The sequence below is a fragment of the Ambystoma mexicanum genome, chromosome 7q, assembly GCF_040938575.1.
Source record: "Ambystoma mexicanum isolate Mex_15411 chromosome 7q, UKY_AmexF1_1, whole genome shotgun sequence".
NCBI lineage: Eukaryota > Metazoa > Chordata > Amphibia > Caudata > Ambystomatidae > Ambystoma > Ambystoma mexicanum.
The window spans coordinates 71,012,058-71,035,930 of record NC_090941.1 but is presented as its reverse complement, the minus strand read 5'-3'; the positions used below and the strand labels follow the sequence as shown (position 1 = coordinate 71,035,930).

The 23,873-nt window shown below is 46.7% G+C and overlaps 1 protein-coding gene across 2 annotated transcripts in view; it reads left to right on the top strand.

The window, feature by feature from the left end:
* The window catches only part of ARHGAP6 (Rho GTPase activating protein 6), a 2,190,479-nt gene that overhangs the window by 992,457 nt on the left and 1,174,149 nt on the right, over positions 1–23,873 (top strand). The window lies entirely within an intron of this gene.

Genomic DNA, 23,873 nt, shown 5'->3' with positions numbered 1-23,873 from the left:
TGCACTCCTAAAGAACCTCAGTTCAAAACCTCTATTTTTGCCACATTGGCAGATTATGTATCTTTACAAGTTTCTATTCATCATTCTCATTTGGAGAGATTTGCATACTCAGAATATGTTGGTTCGTCAACAAACAACTTCAATCAATCATTCAATGAAAAGCAATCACTGAAAAGCAACTGTTTCAATAAACCAAACAACATAACAGGCAGCATTTACCACGATGTTCAGGGATATGGTTCTTTTTAATTAACCTGTCCCCATTGATTTTCAAAGTTAAATAACAAAACTAAATTACAATTTCCTGATAAGGTTATACAAATCAACAATATCAAGAGCATAAAGAAACATTAAAGTACATCCTAGAGTACATGACATAAGTTTACACATGGCATAGACATTCATCAAATCTTGCTCATGTTACCGTATTGCATATCAATCATCAGATATCAATTTGTCATGTGAAGATCAGTTCCCTCTAGGGAGACCATCTATTGGAATTTTATACTAGGTAATAGCTCCATCTAGGGAAGCCCTTTTAGTAGATATTGCAAGTGACCAACGCGTTTCGGATCTATTGATCCATCTTCAGGGTGGGGGCTTCGCTGTTCCTGAATGTAAAGGGTAATCAATGATAGATAGTTTCTCAAAGGCTTTTCTTGTAGGAAATTCAAAAGGACAGGTATTATAATCTAGTCTTATTAGTGAGGCTGAATAACGTGGACTAGAACATAAGAGAGATGTTATCGGTACCGACCTCTCCCCGTGGATAGCGGTATTCAAATTCTGACCTATCAAGGAGAAATAAGACAGTTACTCTAATAAGTACCTTCCCTTAAGACGGGCAATCTGTTAAAAATGCGATAGTAAAGTGGTACTAGATCAAACCACTCACCCAGTCTTCAATTAGACACCACTGGAGACTGTGAAGCGTCAGAGTGCGGCTGGCAAAGTCCTATAAAAAATTATTGTAATAATTACAATTGGGCAAAGAGCCCTATGTCAGACCGATTAAGGGATAGGCATGTGCTATGCCAGTTATTAGACTGGTTGTACTATTAGTAATTCATATGTAAATAAAGTAAGGATTGTCCCGTATATAAAATCAGACGTGAGTAAAGGGAATGTAACCAAAATAACTACGTTCACATTCTTCCCAGCAAAATGCATACACTTACCTAATGTACGGTGCTTCTCTGAGCGAGCCAACTGCTGTAAGGACAGCGGCTCGACTGAGAGAAGCTTCTTGTGTAGCCCCCGGCAACCCCGTACATGTGCACGGGAGTCAGCCATGTTGGTGTGGGCGTACGGCAGCGTTACCGTTGCTATGGTCATGCCGCCTGCCAATGGTGTAACTCGAATGAAGTCGATCTCCATTGTGTTGTGCAATTTCCCCGGTCCTCATATCGTTGCAGAGGGCCGTGCCTGATCATGTGGCAATGTAAGGTTAGTTTGGATTGTGCATGCCGTAGTTGGTGTCCAGGGATCCCTGTAGCCTTCCAGAGTTATACGGATACCTGATGCGAGTGGGGGCACAACCGCGTCTCCAATAGATCGGCGCGGTGCCCCCATCTCGCATCCATTAAGGGAGTGGACTTCATGGGCACCCATAACTCTGCCGCTAAGGTCAGTGGTAAAAGATCTAGCATTCCGAGTCAGTTGAACAGGGTCATTTAAATCAAAAAACAGAAAGATCACAACTTACAGCTAAAATACAGTGTACAAACATCGATCACCTACATCATATGAAGCATATCACAGAGGTTGCAACCACAGCAAGTTATTCTGTGCAGTAAAATTAAATGGAGTGTAGAGAGAAACAGTGTCGTAATATTGGAAAACAGTCAAATCGACAATATTTAGAACCAACAGTTGAGTCTGGTTATACAATATTTTCAACTTGATGTTGAACCTGGTTATACAAACGGAAGCAAGTGTCATATGTGGATTAAAAGTCTCTTTCAAAGTAAATGTCTCTGTAGAGGTAAAATTACAGAAAACACATTAAGTCAAACACAGCATTCATACCATGTGGGTGTAGTGAGTCCAAAAGATCGATCCATAGAATTTCCCGTTGTGCTAACTTCAGTTGTACATCACCCCCTCTACTGCCTGGTGTGACATGTTCTAGAATGACGCACTTTAGCTGTGCTACTGTTTGTCGTGCCTCTGCAAAATGTAGTGCCACAGGTGATTTCCCATTCTTGGTGCGTATATTGGACTTGTGCTCAGTCCATCTCGTTTTTGCTTTCCTAGTAGTCATTCCTACGTAGTAAAGCCCACATGGGCATTTCAGTGCGTATACTACATTTTGAGCGTCACAAGTGCAGGAGTGTCTTAGCTGTATGTGTTTCCCCGAGTGGGGGTGTGTAATGTAGTTGCCTTTTATAATATTGCCACAATGCTGGCAATTGTAGCATGGCGTTGTTCCTTTGTATAGGGGTAATCTACACGAAGCAGAAATCAGCTTTCACTAGGCTCTTTCGTAAGGATATGCTGTTCCTGTAGGCAAATGTTGGAGGATCAGGAAATAGATGTTGTAGCTGCGGGTCCAGTTGCAGCATAGGCCAGTTCTTTTTTATAACTCTCTTGATTCTTGTGCTCTGTACCTAGTAGGTAGTGACATAAACCAATGGTTCTTGGGATTTTGTTGGTTTGGACACAAGGTGTCTCGATTTATATTTCTGACATGTCTCGCTACATCAGTGATCAGTTTAGGGTCGTATCCTCTTGCTGTAAATTTATTTTCAAGTACCTTCACTTGACGTTCATACTCTGTGCTCAGCCACAGCTACCAGGTAAATCTGGATGGTGCGGACTGCTACCAATTGGGTTTACTGCTTACTCCTGTAGTCTTAATCTGTTTGCAGTGTTCCCTAAAGGAACTGCACAGGTTTCTGCCTAACAGACCAGTGCTCCTATTCATTGTCAAATCCGGTGATTAGGAGGCACTTCGCAGGCTTGACGCGTCTTCATCCCTCGGTTCGCAAACCACATCCGACGTGGGATCTGAATATGGTCCTTACCGCGTAGTGCCATAAACCGTTCGAACCTATGGCTACAGTGGACCTTAAGTACCTTTCGTGGAAGGTGTCTCTTTTGGTTGACGTTACCTCAGCAAGGCGTGTGAGTGAGCTCCAGGCTCTGTCGGTGGAGCATCCCTTCTTGGTTTTCCACAAGGATAAGGTGGTCCTACGGACAAATCCCTCTTTCCTGCCAAAGGTGGTTTCTGATTTCCATCTAAATCAGTCAATCTCCCTACCGGTCTTCTTTCCAAACCCTGCTTCAGAAGCGGAAAGGGTTCTAGATTGCTTAGATGTTAGAAGGGCTCTTAAATTCTATCTGGACAGAACATCTGAATTTAGGACTCTTCTCAACTATTGGTGACCTTTGGTAACCCACAAGGTAGGCAGGCCTCTAAGGCGACCATCTCCAGATGGATCGCGGCCTGTATTATGGAGGCTTACACTGTTCAGGGTCTGCAGCCTCCTAAAGGTATTCATGCGTACCTGGTGCAGGGCAAGGCAGCTGTGGTTGCCTTTCAGAAATGTCGCCAGCGAGACCATCACAAAGGCGGCTACATGGGCCTCCCCATCGGCTTTTTGTAAACATTATTGTCTAGACCTGAGCTCCAGATCTGATGCTCAGTTTGGCCAGGCTGTGCTGAAGAACCTTTTTCAATATGTTTTTTTTTCCATCCACCCATAGTTCCTGTGAGGAGTGCTCGGGAATCTCCCATAAGTATGGAGGAAAGGGGACGGGACGTAGGAGTATAACCAGGTTACTCACCGTAGTGACCACCTTACTCCTAGTCCATAGTCCCCTTTCCTCCATACGCCCGCCTGCCGTCCCCTCTAATAAGATTCCTCTATTATTGCTTAAAGGTCTCTAACCTGGCGATAGAAAAGGACTGATGGGCGATGCGCCGGGCGGAGCTGAGATGGGCGGGGTTACGGCCGCATGCAGTACCCCACAAAAAAGAGAGGAAGGACTAACATTTTTGCAAAATTTTGATGCTTTTACAAAGTGCTCCTGCTGTCCCACAGGACGGAGGAATGTCCCATAAGTAGGGAGGAAAGGGGACTATGGACTAGGAATAAGGTGGTCACTACGGTGAGTAACCTGGTTATTACTCAACGTAGTGGCTAGACTCAGTCCCCTTTCCTCCATACGTTCCAACCACCTTCTCTCGCTTGTATGCCAGGTATTTATAGTCGTCTCTGTAATGAGGGGTAACATGCTTCTGATTAAAAGATGCAGAGTCTGAGAAGGGTTCAGTGGGGGTGTCGGTCAAATAAAAAAGGTGAAACACATTTCTAACTTTTGTGGCCTCTGTATAGGCAGAGCCTAAGAGTTCATTGGGTTTCTTATCCCGCTTCGGAGTCCTAAAGGAAGAGTGATTCCCAGTGACATCCCACTTGCTCAAAACCTTAGGGAGGGTCTTGTGGAACGGGTTCTCCTCCCTATCCTCAAAGTGGGTGGCTCGCCTTTGGGGAGAAGAGACAAATAGTCTGGGATCGTCACAGGACACCTCCTCTTTTGATAGCTCAGGCTGAAGGCAGACTGTTGTGACGAATCAAAGTATTTGTTCCTTCTTGCTAGTGGGGAGCCTCCCCTTGAGGCTATGCAGGTGAACCTGCATCACAAGACACTCCCTAGGGGTATGGGCAAGTGGGAACTCACTGGGAGAGACTCCGTTTTATGGGACAAGGACTCCGTAAGCCACACAGCCTAGTAGTATACATGGGACTAATTGCTACAAAGACTAATGTACCATATACCTGTTTTGCTTACGGTAATGCTGGAATATACCAGCCTGAAGTGGGAAATAATTTCTTTTTAAAAGAAAACCAATACTCAACTGGCACAAGTGGAGGATGCTGGAGAGGCAGAGACTGTCCTACGCCAGGGAAGCCCCCATGGGTGAGCACACCTGGAAGAGGTGCACCAGTTAGTAGTCGCGCAGCCTGTGACTTTCCAACAGCTTCAGATGGCCAAAGTGAGACACTGCAAGCCCGGCATATCCTTCATTGAGAGAACCGTTGTAAAGCAGGAAAACAGTCCTGCAACAGGTGATGACAAGACCACTGTGGTGGGCAGTGTGCCCATTAGACTACACCAAGACCATCCAAGAAAGCAACCAGAGTGTGAGCAGTTTCCGAAAGGTGAAGCCTGTATACGGCGTGCGGGAACCCGAGAACGGAAAACCAGCCGAACACCGAGAACGAGAGGCCGTAGGAATGCAAGCAGCAACACGCTCCGTGTACAGCAGGACAACTGAAGTCGTGGGTACAATGAAGTAAATGACGACCAGACCAAGTAACGGAGAAGATCACCCTAGTGAACGCAACAGCCCACAAAATACTGCAACCGACAGAGTGGTAATGGGGAGAATGGGAGAAGTGGGAGGTCTTTGGGGCAACAGAAGATGAGACGAGGAATGCATCCCAGGACTTCTGAAGATTTTCTTAACATAAACCTATGTAATTGGAACAGTATAACGCTGAGAAAGAGGGGGCTGAGTAACCCAGGCTTCAAAACTATGAAGATTCCAAATCAAAACCTAATTACAAAGGGAAAATATTATGTGAGCAAGAAGCTGCAAAGACAAGTGCAGAAAGTGGAAAGCAAGAGAGAATCCGTAAGTAGGGAAATACAAAGGGGAAATCAACCCCAGCCAAGCTGAGAGAGCCTGGATCAATAGACTCTCTAGTCCCAAAATCCCAAACAACAAGAGAGGAAGTAACTTGATGAAGGTTGCCATAAATACTTTGCTAAAGAGAATATCCAACTCTGAAGTGTTAAAAAGGAATTACAGTTGCTAAGGAAAGAAGTAACAAAAGACTATAAATGAAGGTCCTTTGTTACAAGCACTAACCAGATAAACAGGCGGAAACGCCGGCGGCCTCACCTGAAGGCCCATACTAAGGCCCCTGTTTGCCCCCTGTTTGCCTCATGGCGCAACGGCACCAACCAGCAAAAATCAATGAGCTATTATGTGAGCTAATACAATAGCCACTGGATCGTCGGACTGCCATCCCCCACATCTACAAGTCACATTCCATAGCACTTTATCTACCCGTTTCTATTCGTGAACTACGGGTCAGCCTGTTCTGAGGCAGATCCGCGAAGGAGGACTGCTAGAAAAGTATAATTCATGCTCTAAATACCTATTGCTATAGCTTTAGTAAGACCGGCCGGCACCTGGGCCGCTGATTAAATGCTGTTTCTATCTGCCTCCAAGGACCTTGTGAGGGAGAAAAACAATGTATTTCTGTACTGTTTGGGATTCCTTTCTGGGTTGATCGTTCAACATGCAGGCTGTGGCCTCGCACCGTGTATGAGCTTTCAGAATAAAATACATTTTGCAAAGCATTTGACAGAAAGGAAAAAAGCAAAAGGCGGATGTTACACAAAATGTACACCCTGTGGTTATACTGGTTATACTGACGATTCTATGTTTGCGATGTTTGTCATATGATGCGATTGGTTTCCGGCCAATATAATATACATACTATACTTGCTTAGGGTCGGTTCTGGACTAACAACATTGGACCGAAATAGTAGACTCCGAGCTAGACTACCCCGCCTTTATCCACAGGCTATAGCAACAAGGCCTTTACTACCCAACATAGACATTTCACGGCACCCTGAGTCACTCCCCAACCTAACCATACCTTGCGCTAACAGTAACCAACCTAAACTCATTCCAATAAAACTCCAGAATGTGCCTAACTCAACCAAACTATCTGGAGCCTTGATCAACGCCAGATCCTTAGTGGCCCATGCCACTGAAATAGCCGACATCCTAACTAGTGATGACCTTGACCTTCTGGCAATCACTGAATCTTGGTGCACGAAGCAGCAGGCCCAGCACTCTCCCTAGCCATTCCAGAAAACTATCAATTAATTAGAATGGACAGACCCAACAGCAGTGGGGGTGGTCTTGCCATTATAGCAAAAACAAACCTTGCTTTAAGACTACTAGCTTAACCTCCCATTAAATCATCCGAACTGCTCACAGCCAAATTGCCTGTCTCCAATTACCACACCCTAACTATTTATTTAATATAGGCCACCAGGACCCATTGGCCACTCATACTCCCCACTATCAATTCCCTCCCCAATCATTTGGATCCTGAACTCCTAGTGGAGAGCTACAATAACATTATGAAGAATGCCTTAGATACTGTTGCTCCCCTGAAACAACGAAAAAGCAAACAACAAGCGCACCTTAACGCCTTGTTTACCCCTCATCTGAAAGAACTAAGAACGCAAAAAAGGAAACTAGAATCTCAATGGCGGCATACCCCATCCGAAGAAAATAAGCAAACTTAAATTCCTTGCTAACAACTACAAAAAAGAGTTCCTACTCACCAAAAAAAATCTATTCAATGAAAGGGTCTGCTATGCAAGTTCCAACACCAAAGAACTATTTTCTATCCTAAGAGAGTTGGAATCCCCCGTACCCGCACCTGACAACATACCTAAAAATAAACAATGATGCACTGACATCCAAAATGCTCTAGCTAATACACTCCAGACCAAAATCTCAATTAAAAAAGCCTCCCTAACTTCAAACTAAACCCCACTCTCCAGCCCTACCTCTAATTCACCAGGCCTTGACCTATTCAAATTTGCCAAAGTATCTATTCAGGAAACTGAAAAGATCATTGCATCCCTCAAACCCTCCAAGTGCAAGGGCGACAACTGCCCAGCTCAACTAATTAAGGACGCAGCAAGGGACTTAGCCCCTTTCACAACTAAACTGATTAATGCTTCCTTCTCTACTAAAACCATCCCAAGTAATTTAAAAGAATCATGGGTTTTACCTCTCCTCAATAAGCAAACCCTAGACTCTGCTATCCCTACCAATTACAGGCCCATCACTACGGTACCCTTCCTTCGAGTGGATTGTGTCCTCAACGTATTCCTCATCTTTGATGTATTCCATCCAGCTTCAGCTGCTTCTGAAAAAAATTTCGGCAGAGGGCGCCGTGCGTCGATGTCGTTGAGTCGATGGTCCCTCGAAGGCCTCCGTCGAGGGTGACGTCATCGGGTGTATAAGTAGCATGCGCGGCGCCCGTTGGCCTCAGTTCCGTTTTTCCGCAGTGTACGTTGCTTCGGAGATTCGGCGCGCCTCGAGTTCTGTGAAGAAAGAATAAATACGAAATATGTCTTTGTCATCGACGCCGACCACGACCCCGAAATGAGGTTTCAAAAAATGCAAATCGTGCGGCTCAAAAATGACGATCACCGATCCGCACCAAGAGTGTTTATGGTGCCTTGGAGAAGGCCACGACATGGAGGCCTATATGAAGTGTCAAGCGATGACGGGGAAAGCCTTGCGAGAGAGGAGGGGAAAACTGCAGGTAGGTCGTAAGTCTGACCAAAAAGCTTCTAGCGCCGAGTCGAAGTCCCGTGAGGAGAAATCTATGCGACGCGAGAGGCATCGGTCCAGATCCCGAAGCGATTCCCATTGCTCGTCGTCTTTGACGAAAAAAATCGAAGAAACAACGCCACAGGTCCCCCTCCACTTTGTCTTCGGGCAAATCCCCAAATAGGATGAAATGTCCCACAAAACATTCATCATCCGAAGAGTGGGAAGCATTTAGAGTAAAAATTATGGAGGTGTTCGAGAAAGCGAAGCCTCGGTCCGCGCCTTCCTCGGAAGCTGGCCGGGAGCGTTATCGATCTGACACTCGCGCGCCCTCGAGCCCGGGTGATGGAAGGAGGAAGGATAGAGAACCTTCTAGGATGCCGAGCGAAAAAGATCGCTCGAGTCGAGTCGACCGCTCGAGGTCACTGACGCCGTCCGACACCGAACATACCGAACATACCGCGAAGGGCAAGTCTTCGAAGAGTGCCTCGACGCCCTCGAAGCTGATGCCGTCGAAGTCGGGTACTACGTCGACGTTATCGACGTCGACGCCCTCAACGCCGAAACTTCCAGCTCGACAAGATCAGCTAGGAAGAGAGAAAGAAAATGCTAAAACACCTGTGTTGCATTCAGGACCCATTAGCACTCCTCCTCCACCTCCACCAGAGAAGGTTTTCAAACCTCTACCTAGGAAGGAGTTTTTCAAATCCTTGACCTCAATTTTTGAGGAACAAGAAAAATCCGATGAGGAGAATGTACCTTTTGGGCTTGAATTTGGTACTCCAAATGTTCCTGAATGCCTGATTTCAGAGGAAAGCAGGATGAAAGATCTGGTTGAATCATTGCACAATGCAAGTGGTATTGATACATCCCCAGAAAATGAATTTGGTAGACCAGAGCCAGGTGAACATGCCAATCCATCATACCGTCAGTTAATGACTAAGGTAGTAGATTATTTGGGTTGGGCCAGACCTACAGCCCAGTTTGTCCAAATTGATCTTACAGACACACTGGACCATGGTCCTACTGAAGACCCAATTCTACGTTTCCATGTGGCCTTACAAAATAGGGTGGCCAAAAATTGTGAGACTCCGGATTCTATTCCTCCAGTGAATAAATCCCTTGCTTCAAAATACCGCCCTGCCAGTATCGACCCCGGCGATCTGTCTAAACATTCCACTCCCGAAAGTTTGGTCATACAGGCAGCCACAGCTTCTAACAAACTTGCGTACCCGTCTATCCCTCCAGACAGGGACGATAAGCGTGTGGATGGCTGGGCACAGAAGGTATTTTCAGCTGGGAGCATGGCATTAAAATCAGCCAACTCCACATGTGCCTTGGCAAAGTTTTCGTACACTCTGTGGGAGTGCATTGCAATGGCGGCTGAGCACATACCAGAAGGGGAACAAAGTTAAGGATTCCTAGTTATTGTTCGAGATGGAAAGTAAGCTATGCAGGAATCCCTTGAATCTGGTTTGGGCACTGTTGATAGTGTCAGCAGGTTCATGGCCACTAGCACGGTAATGCGTAGATTTGCATGGTTACGGAAGTCAGGTTTTGCACCAGACGTACAGAATCGGCTTCTGAACATGTCCTTTGACGGGTCTCACCTTTTTGGCAGCAAGGCTGACGAGAGCCTTGAGAGGTTGCAGACCTCAAAGGCAGCTGCCAAGTCGTTGGGAGCTGCTATCAGGCAACCTCAGCCTTTTTGTGCGACAAGTCAATCTTGGAGGGGATGATCCTATCGTTACTACTCCTCATATGGAAGAATGAGAGGAATGGCCAGTCAAAGGGGCCAAAGAAAGGCCACTCGCGGTGGACGAGCAAAACGTGCAAAGCCAGCTCCAGCTTCTTTGCCATCAGCGGCTGCAGCAACCGCACAAAACCACTTTGAGGACTTGCATCACAAGACACCTGTACGAGGCAGGCTGTCACAGCATCTGCAAGAATGACGAGCCATTACTTCAGATGTTTGGGCTCTAGAAATAATAGCCCAAGGTTACTGCCTTCCTTTTCAAACGCAACCTCAAAGCAATCCACCAGGGAGGCACCCTTTGAAGTTTTCGGACCCGCTCATACAGCAGGAAGTTCTAACCCTGCTGGAGAAAGGTGCTATAGAACTGGTACCTACAGCGGAGAGAAACATGGGATGGTACTCCCCGTATTTTTTTATCCCCAAAAAGAACAGAGGACTGAGACCCATCCTGGACTTAAGAAACTTGAACAAGTTCCTCAGGAAGGACAAGTTCAAGATGGTTACCCTTTCTCAGATCCTTCAGGCCCTTAAACTTCAGTACTGGTTGGTGTCATTGGACCGCCAGGATGCTTATTTTCATGTGCCGGTTCATCTCAAGCACAGAAAATACTTGAGGTTTGTGGTTGGCGACTCACATTATCAGTTTTGAATCCTACCATTCGGATTGACCTCCACCCGAGGGTCTTCACCAAATTGATGGTAGTCGTGGCAGCGCACCTCAGCGGAGGGGGGGATTCATGTCTACCCCTATCTGGACGATTGGCTGATCAGAGCACGCTCTGCCGAACAGGTACTGGATCACCTGAAAGTCACCTGCCCCTTCCTCCACAGTCTGGGCTTCTCCCTCAATTTTAAGAAGTCACAAATGACACATTCTCAACGGCTCCAATATATAGGAGCTGTATTAGACACATCCCTGGGGAAAGAGCTCGCCTCCCAGGTCGAGGGCTCAAGACATTCTTCAGATGGTTTCCAAATTCTAATACGCCCAAAATCTTCAGGCCTACGACTTCTTAAGGTTACTCGGCCTCATGGCATCCTGCATCTTTCTGGTGCCAGAGGCACGTCTGAGAATGAGATCCCTTCAATGGGCCCTAAAGACTCAATGGTCCCAGTTCTCAGGTCGAATGACGGATCTTCTCCAGATTCTGAACAATGTTCGTCAAGATCTTCTATGGTGGACTTGTTCAGAGAATATCCTGAAAGGAGAACCTTTTTGGCAACCATGGCCAGAGATCACAGTAGTGACGGACGCCTCACTCAAGGGGTGGGGAGCTCATGCCAACGATCTGACAATCAGCGGTCGTTGGTCTCCATTGGAGTCCAAACTACACATTAACCTTCTGGAGCTGAGAGCAATCAGACCAGCGCTGAAGGCTTTACTGCCATCTGTCAGAGGGAAGAATGTCCTGATAATGACGGACAACACAGTGGCCATGCACTATCTAAACAAAAGAAGAGGTGTAGGGTCACTACCTCTGTGCAGAGAGGCAAGGCAACTCTGGTATTGGGCAATTCAAGAAGGAATCTCTTTAACGGCAGTTCACCTAGCCGGGGAAGAGAATATGACGGCAGATGCTCTGAGCAGGCAGAGCCCGGTGTCCTACGAATGGGAACCGGCTCAGGAAGTCATTCAAGAGATCTTCGCCCTTTGGGGAACACCTCAAGTGGACCTATTTGCTACCGGAATCAACCGGAAGTGCGAAAGGTATTGCTCAAGGGAATTTCCCCCGAGAGGATCCCTGGGGGACGCGTTCGTGGTGGAGTGGAATTTCCCACTATTGTAGGCATTCCCTCCGATTCCCGTCATTCCTCGGGTCATCAGGAGACTGAAACGCTTTGGGAGCCGCATGATCCTAATTGCCCCGGATTGGGCCAGGAGAATGTGGTAACCGGACCTTCTAGACATGTCCATCTGTCCCCCAGTATGTCTTCCTCAGAGAGAGAACCTTCTCTCTCAAATGGAGGGTCAGGTTCTGCATCCAGAGGTTAAAACGCTCAACTTTCACGCTTGGTATCTGAAAGACTGAGATACAAGGATTGGAACCTTCCAGATGACGTCATGGAGGTGTTGCTTTCGGCAAGAAGGCCAGCAACAAAGTCTCTATACCGTTGCCATTGGAAAAAGTTTTGCAACTGGTGCAGAGAAAAGAATGTCGATCCTTTTCTATGTACTATTCCGGAAGTACTGTCCTTCCTTCTGACCCTAGCACATAGAGGTCTGAATTTTGGAACCATTAAAGGTTATCTTGCAGCGCTTTCCATCTTCAAGCGCTCGTCGGAAGAATGCTCCTACTTCAAAATTCCTTTGACAGTACAGTTCTTAAAAGGACTCACTAATGTGTTTCCTCCTCACCCATTTCAAGTGCCAATTTGGAATCTCAATTTGGTCCTAAACTTCTTAATGTGTGCTCCTTTTGAGCCTTTGCACACTTGTGCATTAAGATTACTGACATGGAAAACTGCTTTCCTGGTTGCTTTAACATCTGCAAGAAGAGTGAGCGAATTGCAGGCACTGTCTTCTGGGCCACCCTATTCTGTGTTCCATAAGGACAGAGTTGTGTTGAGGTTTAAACCTTAATTTTTACCAAAAGTGGTATCTGAGTTTCATTTAAATCAAAAAATTGTGTTGCACGCATTCTATCCTCCACCTTATCCTAGTAAGGAGGAGGAAAGATTAGACAGATTGGATCCAAAAAGAGCTTTAAGCTTTTATATCTCTAGGCTTAGAGTGGACTGCCAACTGTTTATTGGCTACAAAGGAAAAAGATTGGGTCAGTCAGTAACAAAACAAACAATATCACGTTGGATTGTACTTTGCATTTCGGAATGCTACAGACTGGCGGGAAAAGACCCACCAGAAGGTCTAAGGGCTCTTTCCACCAGGGGCATGGCTTCGTCTATAGCCCTACAAAGAGGTGTTCCTATAAGGTCCATTTGTGAAGCAGCGACTTGGTCATCGCTGCATACTTTTTCAAAGTTCTACAGCCTAGATGCTTCCCAATCTAAGGAGCTGAATTTTGGTAGAGCAGTCCTATACTCAGCCATGTAAAGATATCGAAAAAATCTAATCCCTCCTCCATAAAAATTATCCTTGCTGCTTTGGGAGTCTATCAAAGATGAGGAATACGTTGGAGGACACAGTCCACTCCAAGAACAAGTTACTTACCAACTGGTAACGTTCTTTCGATTGGATGTTCCTCCAACGTATTCCTCATCGCCCTCCCAACCTACCCCTCTGTAGATTTTTTCCCGGGCTGTTGCCACTCCAACTCTCGCAGGGCAAATACCTCTCTACCGGCACAGTCTATACAGTGAAAAAACAATAATGAAGGGGGAAAAACAGAACTGAGGCCAATGGGCGCCGCGCATGCTACACCCGATGACGTCACCCACGACGGAGGCCTTCGAGGGACCATCGACTGGACGACATCGATGCACGGCGCCCTTTGCCGAATTTTTTTTCCGCAGCAGCTGAAGCTGGATGGAATACATCAAAGATGAGGAATACGTTGGAGGAACATTTAATCGAAAGAACATTACCAGTTGGTAAGTAACTTTTTCTTCTTAAGATAATAGATAGGGTAGTTTATTTACAAATCCAACGATATCTTGAATCTAATCAGCTCCTAGGTGCCCGCCAATCTGGGATTAGACCGCAACATGGCACAAAGACAGCCTTAATTGATCTCAAAGCACAGATTGACGAGCTTAGCGACAAGGGGAACACCGCCCTGCTACTCCTCCTTGACTTGTCAGCGGCCTTTGACCTGGTGGATTACACTGTCCTGTGCGAACACTTGGCATCGGCTGCCCACTTTTCAAGCGAGGCCATAGCCTGGGCCCAATCCTTTCTGGACAACCGCACTATGAGAGGTTTCTCCTCATCAGCATCAGCGGACCCCATCAAAATAGTTTGCGGTGTACTCCAAGGTTCTTGCGTCTCGCAACTATGTACAACATTTTTACCAAGCCCCTATTTGACCAATTGGACAGACTGGGTTTCACCTACACTAACTATGCAGATGACACTCGGACCCTCATTCCCCTTTCGGGCAATTTTGTCACTGAAACGGCCTTGGTAAATTAAATATATCTCATCATTCAGGCATGGATGGCCACTCATGGCCTATGCCTGAATGATGGCAAAACTGAAATCCTGCTCCTTGGTTCTGCCGCCAACCTAAAAAAAGTAGCCCTAACTACTCCACATTCAACATTGATGGCAACACATTTACAGTTGCTAAGGTAGTAAAAACATTAGGCTTTTACCTCGACTCTACCTTTACGCTGAAGAAACAAGTTAACTCCCTAGCCTCCGCCACAGCCTATACTTGCAAGCTCATTAGGGCATGCAGAGCTTTCCTCACACAAGCCAGCTGCATCATCCTTGCCAACGCCCTTATACTATCTAAACTTGACTATTGTAATGCGTTGTACCTGGCGCCAACAAATACATCATTGATAAAATTCAAATAGTGCAAAACAATGCGCTTAGAACTGCCCTTAACTTACCCATGAGAGAACACATCTCCAATATAAGAAGAGAACAAAAGTGGCTAAAAATAAGCGATAGGATATCACTTGAAACATCCTCACTAACCTTTAAATGCCTGAAGGCAGCTCCCCCTTACCTTGTAGACAGAATAGTGAGAAGAACCTCGACCCGCCCCACCAGAACCACCAACTCCTACTGCCTTCAGATACCCAAATTTAAGTTTAAAAAAACAGGGGGCAGTAGCTTCCCGGTTAAGGCGGCCCAGTATTGGAACGCTCTTCCGCTTGACATCATAATAGATCAATCATATTTTAGCTTCAGGCGGAATATTCTCACATGGCTACACTCCAACGACTACCAAGATTAACCTTCTAATAGCCAATCTCTGAAGAACTTACTTAGCCTGCTTGTATATATGTTTATTATTTCTATAGAGATGTTTAGATTATTATCTGTAATGATTTATCTGTACCCTGTGCCTCACTTTGTAACTAAGCTTTTAAGTATCCATGTTTTCTGTTCTTTGTTGCGCCCCGCTACCTCCTGGGTTTGGTGTGCCATACAAATTAATAAACTAACAAACATTGATACAAACAGGCCATCGGAAAGACAGGTACATCAGGAGAATTAAGTCAATCTCCTCAAATCGTCGATGTTTAGTTTCTTAGTGTTAGGGTCAGGATAGAACTACCTTTGACAGATTACTTTTCTTTCTTTGAGACTTCTGGCAACATACTAGCACCTTTAGTTCCTTTTGATATGTAGGGAAACCTCTTTAGAATAGGGAAAACTAAGCTGTTTTCTTATAATTTAATGAAAGTAATTTAGAAATGTCCTCAGAGTCCAACTCCTTCCAACCCACAACACTATGTGCTTCATTACGACTGTGCCAGTCTGGAAACACTGGTGCCGGCCTACTGGCACCAGTGTTTACGGACTGGCACAGTATGACTATGCGCGCGGGTGCTGTCCTGCCCGCCAGGTCAGACCTGGCAGGCAGAACGGCACCTGCCTGCAGAGTTTCACAGAAGCACCGTTAACGGTGCCCGTGCTTCTGTTGTCCACATTCCCATGGAGTCCTGAAGTCCTGAAGGACTCCATGGGAATAGGGACTTGCAAAATTACCGGCGCCTGACTTCACGGCCGCTGGGGTTGGAATACCCCGGTGTTACCGGGAAGTCAGGCGCCGGTAATTCATTATGGGTCCGGCAGCAACCTGCCGGTTTTACCGGCACGGTTACCGCCAGACCCGTAATGAGGCCCTATATCTTCAGGAGGGTTGTGAGTTGTATGAGAAACCTGAGGGTTTTCTCCCAAGTAAACCTTGGGGATCCCTTATTCAGGTGGCCAGGGGTGGGCTGGTGCTCTCAGATCCCATCCCTGGGGGTGGACGAGTGAGGGAGGATCAACTGGGCAGGAGAAGCCGGGGTTATGCTCGGTGAAATGCCCCAGGTGAGACATGGTACTACATCCCGGAAGGAGGAGAGGAGGACGAAGTCCCTGAGATTTTCTTAGGGTATTCCACATCTACCTCCCTTCTACCTAAATAAACTCCCTTAATAAAATTCAACCATTCCTACACCTCTGGTAAACCAACTAGGAACCTAAACCCCGTTACCATCAAAAATCACAATTAGCTGAATCCTTGGTTTTCTGTTGTCTACCTGAAAAAAACTCCTGGCCATTCCTTTTCCTGTCCCTCTTATTTCCTGCGCTCCCAACCTGTTCAGATAAAACACTACCGTCCCCACAATCCCCCTTCTTTATTTCATGGTAATAATCCCGGTCATTTCCCTTTGCTTCACAACCCGTACCCATCTCACCTTTCTGAATTTACCAGCTCCCCTAGGACGAAGAAGATCATTTCTCAGGACAAAACCTGCCCTTTTGAAACAAATGCTTTGGTACACCGTGGAAGACGATGGTCTAATTATAAAACTGTTTACCTAACATTTCCCAACACCAAGGCTCAGGTATTGTCAGGCAATGGACCAGAATCACACACACCTGACAGCCCTTTCCCTTCCCCAAAGGGATAAAAGGTGGAGTATGAAAGCACTGGAGGAGGAAGGTAAACCGCACAACGCAAGGGCTAACTCAGCACGGCAGTTCAAGAGGAGGCGAAAGACGAGAGGGTGACAAGGAGAGAAGTGGCCTTGCCCTTTCCGATCAAGACCTGTGAAACCTCCACAGACGGAAACATAAGACTGTGAACAAAGGCCAGCCTGTGTTGCAGCAGATGTCAATGGTAAACAAGACCCTCCTCTGCTGATAACCAAGCCGGGGAGAGACGCTGGTCTCTGTGGTACCAATCTTGACTCGAAGGAGAAGAAAGCCAAGCAGTTAATCACAGCAGGTGAGTCGATTAGAAACCGAACTGTGTTGAACGAAAAGTAGCAAGCAGCAAAATTTGAATTTTGAAAGATTTGAAAAAACTATGGAGAGAGGGGGATTCCCACAACATAGGCGTCCGGCACCATGTGGGTTCTGCCGCAGGAAACTCTGGGTGATTACCCAATGATAAGTGACTACCGTAACAAGAAGGCCTTGGGAAGAGGCAAAGAGAGGTCTAAGTGGTCATACAGGTGTCTTGTAAAATCCTCTGTACCGTCAAAAGTGTTTGACTGACAGATGATTGTGAAAGCTAAGTGAACGAATCCCGCATGGTGAAGTCTGAAGTCTTATGAACAGTGTGATGAGAAGAATGTTCCCGACGGAGGGTTGTCCACAAAGAATTGTTTGAAAAGACATTAAGACTTGTGAAGTCTTTGACTGAGAGATATTGATGAAGGAAAGGGAGATGAGTCCTTTGTGGTGAAACTAGCGTATACACTGTGTGTCGTGAAGGTTGGCAAGAGTGAACCCGGTGGAGGGATGCTAACAAGAGGGGACGAATTCCGAAGTCCAGAAATACAGTGAACTGTTGTAAAAAGTTGGCGAGAGTGAACCCGGCAGAGGGATGCCGACAACCATGGGCAAAACCCAAATACAGTGAACTGTCTATAAAAGTTGGCCAGAGTGAACCCGGCAGAGGGAAGCCGACAACCAGGCGCAAAGCCTTAAGAACTGTTTAAAAGGACATTTAAGATATATGAATGCAAGAAGTATTTGAAGACTAGGGGAAGTGAATTGTCCCCCTTGTCAGTTGGGTCTGAGCTCAGCCAAGGGAGATGTAGTGGTGAAAAGTCTTCACCCAAAGTACATTGGAAAACTAACTGTTTTATTGAATACGACTGGTGAAGGGTCTGTGCCCGATAGAGGGGGACCCAGGGCTGAAGCCGTCCCCCAAAGTAGAAGTGGAACAGAACTTTGTGTTTGTTGAATGCATCATGTCCTCAAAGGCAAGAGACTTTTTTTAAGAGACTTAAACATGAAGAACCTGATAGCTGGAACGGAACTGTCGGCTCGTGCTGGGAAATCTCGAGAGTGTGCTGTGCTCTGGAGATCCATCTTGTCCCGTGCTGAAAACGCGGGGAAGGCGAGACGCCTGGCAATGACAACCTGACTTATTCTTTGTGTACACTTCTTTCTTTACAGAGAACATTATCCCACACTTCTTTTTGTATTTAGAGTAAGGATTGGCAATAGGTTTTTTCTTTAGTATAGGCCCTTTCATTTTAACACAATGCCACATGGTCGACGCTTGCTCCCATCTTAGGTTTAGCTTAGGCGTTTTTCCGCCCTGCGTTTACAGTTTAATAAACACCCTTGAACTGTGATCACTTGTTTGTCTTTACTGTTGCCACCATGAGTTCCCTACAGTTGATAACAGTAACAACCCAAACCACTTAAGTACAATGGTTCCAAAATAAGAATGTCCAATCAAGGTTTTATAAAATCGAGATACTTTAACCAAACAAAAAAATGCAAATAACTGATCCGAAAAAGTACTGGGAAATCCAACCCTTGTAAAAGAAACTGAGAATGCAGACTTTTGTGAAAGGTCACTCTTGTTCAATGAGCAGGGGTGTTCAAGCAATAAATTGGCAACAATGACCCTGTTCAAGGATAAATAAGGGGATGCTTAAGTCAACATGATCCCAAAATGTTGTCTATGGGGACAGGACCTCTTTACAGTAATCTTAGTCTGGTCTATGTGCTCAACAGTGTCGAGCTGGGCTTCTCTGCACTTTGCCGTGTTCGAAATGATCCAATCCCACTAGCAGCTGGCATCCAGTCGGTTCGAAGGTAAAGGGGGCTGTTGACGAGTCAAGTCAGTATTTGCGATTGCAAAACAATCACGTCCAATGGTTTGATGAGGTGTTCGAGTGTGCTGTTTGACGAGTGCTCGGCTGGGTGAGTCAGTGTACAAAACTGGAGAGTTCAATGGCGTCAGCAGTCAAGTTTGTGCTCGTGTTGGTTGCTCCGATGATGCGAGCCCACGATGGGTGGAGACGAGTAGGTTTTCTTTAATGGGGTGATCCAGAATCTAGATGACTAGAAATGCAACCTGCGGTTTGAAATTTGCATAGTACCAAAAGCAGCACACTAGTCGATCCGGCTTGAAGATGTTGAGGGGTGGTGAAACAGGATTCCAGCTGCTTCTGGGTTGTTTGGAGTCCCAATCCAGTGGCTCCAGTATACGGTGTGTCGTTTTATTCTGTACTCCCACTCCAGGGAGTTTGGCTAGCACCTACAGGGGATTCTTCACATCCAATGAACAGGAACCTGGTTTCAGTGCAGCCAGCAGCTCCTGATCCACAGCAGTTCACCACCACTGTTACATGGGGATAGTTAGGGGCAGAGCTTGCTTCTGCCTTGGATGCCTACTATCTTCTCCTCCCTAAAAGAGGAGTAGGGACTAGTGTATCCCCAATAGAGGACCAGTGAATTCTTATTGTTCTTCCAGATATGAAGCGAAGGAGAGGGTGTCTTCTCCATACAAAGACAAAATGTCACAGGGGATTGGTCCAAAGCAAGCCTGCTATAATGGGTCTAATCCAGGCTGTTGTAACAAGTGCCCTTTGCCTTCTGACATAATACCCAGAGTATTTGTCTGCAAGAAATAGGGGGGGGGGGGTAGAGAGGTCGAAATTACTAACTAAAATAAAGATGGTGAAACACTTTTCCCAGTCCACGTTTTCCTCCTGGGTACTCTAACTCCACCCACCTCCCAAGCTTGCTGGATTTAAAGGGACTCCGAATCCTGTTGTGAGATGGGCTTCATGTCAGCTCTGCAATTTAAGAACGGATTCCCAGGAAACCTACTGGGGATGGTTCCTGTGCTCTGGCAAGAAGTTGTCCTTCCTGCAGGAGAGTCAAAAGGCAGTAACCTTGCTTCTGTCCCACATGTAAACACTGGAGACAAACCAGACATTAATTAACATCAGTCCTGTCATTGCAGGACCCTACTCTGAGCTACCATCAATAGGATATCCAGTTGCTGTTTAATTATGAGCTCTTAGCAATCGCCATGCCACAACCAGCCATGTCTTATGTTTAAAGATGTATTTGCCACTAGACTAATAAGGCATACAATTATTATAATATAGGTCAAAGGTCCAGACCGTTAAAAACCCACCTCCTAGAAGGCATGGCCAAGCTGAGCGCCTCTCTGGATGCCCTCTATTGGGGTGAGCCTGCCGTGTTTTGTGGGCCCACTGCCATTTCTCTGCCTATTAAATCTTCTGAACAAGTGTTCAAATATATTGTGTCCTCCCACGTATTCCTCATCTTTGATATTCGTATCACTCAGCTTTGCTTCTGAGTGATACGAATATCAAAGATGAGGAATGTGTGGGAGGAACATCCAGTCGAAAGAACGTTACCAGGGGTAAGTAACTTTTACTTCTCCCCCGATCGATTGCTAGCTTTAGATGTCGCCTCTGCGCATCTGACGCCAGGTTCTAAATGAGCGTGCTGGATCACTGTGGTGATCCAAGATGCCCCCCGACACTGTTTCCCGGGCGTGGAGCAAGCCCCGCTGACCCCTGCTTTAGCCGGACACTTTCTCTGCTCTCCTTACATTGAATTTGGAAATACAGGCTAGAGGCAACAATATTCGCCTGATTGGTCTCTGTGAGAGATCGGACTCTGATCTAATTACTTTGGTGATCGACATCTTGCAAAAATTCTTACCTGCTTGTGGATTGCAAAGAAATGACTTGGATGTGGTATTTAGAGTGGGTAAACTGGAGGCTGGAAAATCAAAATCAAGGCAAATAATCATCTCTTTTGTGAAAACTTCCATAAAGGAAAATGTACTTACTACGCATTGCAAGACAGCAGGAATCACTGACTTGGCAAGGAGAGTTGATTCATAACTACCCTGATTTTTCCAAAAGAAGTGGCGATTAAAAGAAAAGCATTTGGGTCGCTATAGGTCCTTGCCCGTTCAGTTTGCGCCCTGTTCAGAACACGCATAAGGCTGCATGTACGCCAAGATAAGCGAAATTGGCAATATGAAAGCTTCTGCTGTATCGGCCCTGTTGAGGGAAACCTGCAGTCAGTGGTTTCATGCAACCAATCTTATTCTGTAATGAATCGGAATGTCTAGTGTGTTGCCCCCATTGCTGGGTTCAGCTGTGACAGTGATAACGTTGCACTCTTCATGTTGAGTAAACGAATAGCTCAGGATAGTGCATCTGTGTCCTGTTAAGTGTACGTTGCAGAGTGTGGCGGGTAATGTTTCACTGCAGTCGTTCTGTTTGGTGCCTTCTCGCTACACAGTCTTGACGAGCCCTCTGTCACTTTTCATGTACTCCTTCTGTGATATTGAGGCTCCGCTTTCATTCATGCAAGGTGTTTTAACTGTGGCGTACAAAGCTTTCCTGTTGGACCCGGGTTGCCATGTGATCTTTTCTGCAGACGTGTACATCTATTGTTCCCTAAACCTCCTTGAACTTTGTTCTGTGTGGAAATGTCGCTTCAGCATTTTCTGTATGTTGGAATGCCAGGACGTCACAGCGGATGGTTACACATGCGAGTTCGTGGAAACCGCAGAGGGGTCTTGACAAATTGTCCGAATTGGGGTCGTTCAAAGCAATAATTTAAAACTCGTAGTTCGATAGATGCTGATTAATCAGGGGGCAAGGTGGGCGTGTGTTATGTTGGCATAGCACCTTTCGAGGTGTTGGCATTTGTTGCTGCAATCGTTATACACCTTATGTGAGCATGATTTTCTTTTTTACTTTGATGTAGTGTTTGTTGCGTAGTGAATACGCTAATGTACGCATGCGCGAGCGGGATCGAGGCTCGCGCATGCGCAGTTGAGAATAAAGACGGTCGCCTGGCAGTTGACGCCGGGGACCCGAGCAAGTCACACGTCTCCGGCGTGGCTCATTGTGTGAGTGTGTGAGCGCACGTGTGAATGCCGGCGGGGGGCCCTAGCTCACCCCACTAACATAACATTGGCGACGAGGACGACTCCGGAGCAGTTCTCCGCTCCGACGGCGTTGGAGGGAAAGAATGTTGCTCCGTGTCAGCACGGATCCACGTGCACGGCCGGCAGCCATCTTGCTTCACACGTAGATTGCAGTGGTTGCGGCCCGTGAGGGTGCTCGTGCGCCTGCTGCAGTTCATCTACCTTTTGGGACTCATTTTTGGAACTCCCACAGCCCTAGCTGCCGCAGGGCTGTGGCATCAAGAAAAAGTAAAATAGTAGTGAAGGAGAGCAGGAAGAAGACATTGTGTCACGAGTGGGCCCACCTGACCAGACCACATCGACACCCACAAGGAACACCACCTCCCTGTGAGTACCATACCCACCATGGGTGAGGAGGGAGAGCAAGAGGGTGCCGTTGCCCCAGTCCCACGCAGGATGCACAGTACTCTGGCTCCTATGCCCGAATTTGACACCATGGGCCCTCCATCCAAATTAGGACCGAAATGGCTCCTATGGGTAAAAAAATTAGAAATGCTTTTCAGAGCCTCGGGGGAAACGGAGGATGAGGCGAAGATAGCCATCATGGTATACTCAGCAGGGACGGAAGTTCACAGAATATATGACTCTCTCAACATCCCAGTAGTCACTTATGACGCAGTGAAACAAGCACTCCAAGACCATTTTCTTCCCATGGCAAACGTAGACTTTGACAGGTTCGTCATGGGCGCCGAAAAACAACTGGAAGAAGAATCACTGGACCAGTTTTGTGCGCGGCTAAGACACCTGGCAAGCTCCTGCAGGTGGGTGAATGAAGAAGAAATGGTTCGTAACCAGCTGCTGCAAGGGTGCAGTTCGGGGAAACTGAGGAGACCAGTCCTGAGAGAACCTGGGCTGACTCTACAGCAGATTTTGGACACGGGAGAGCCTACGAACTGGCTGAGGCCAGGGGGGCGAAGATGGATGCAGCCACACACTCTAGAAAGGAGGAGGAGGCATTTGCGATCGGACGTTCTGGTCCAGAGAGAGCGAGATGGACACCAAGGAGTGGAGACAGCCCCACGGCACCAAGCACTGCTCCGTCGTGCTCCTACTGCTGGTATGACCTGCCGCACGTGGGTGAGTGCCCAGCCAAATCGAGAGTCTGTGGCCGGTATGGCACACCAGGACACTATGCTAGTGTGTGCAGGGCAGCGACACCAGTAGCAGCCTCGAGAGGGCCAGAGAGAGTTGGCAGAAGCAATGCTCGGAGAGTGAGGGGTGTATCGGCTGTCGAACAGGGCATGCAAGACCTCAACATCGCAGAAGAGGAAGAGGAAGAAGAAATTTTCTTCATTTCAAGCATTGCCAAGGGCCCTGGCGGAAGTCGACAACCAAAATGTACAGTACTCATCGGAGAAGTCCCTACTCCAGTCCTCATAGACACTGGGGCATCTGTCTGTGTGCTAGCAACCTAACACTACAATGCACTCCCAGGCCCGCCAGGTTTGACAGAATCCACAGCACGGATATACGCATTTGGAGGAGACGCACCCCTTCCCATCCAAGGAGTGTTCGTGGCTCCAGTATCTCATGGACAGAATAAAATAAAAGCGAGATTCTTCGTCACCAGCGTAAACCCACATTCCCTTTTAAGTTGTGGTGCATCAGAAGCACTGAACATTGTGCACTTCACTTTGGCGGTGTATCATGCTGATCTGGAACGTCTGTTACAACGCTTTGAGATTATTTTCAACGGCATAGGGAAACTAAAGGCCGACCCCATACGGTTGCACATTGATGGGTCAGTGAGACCGACAGCGCTCAAACATTGCCGCATCCCGTTCCATCTGTGGGCACAGGTGGAAAAAGAGCTACAGTCACTGGTCGACTTAGATATTAGAGTAGAAGGACCTACCCCTTGGGTCTCCCCAATTGT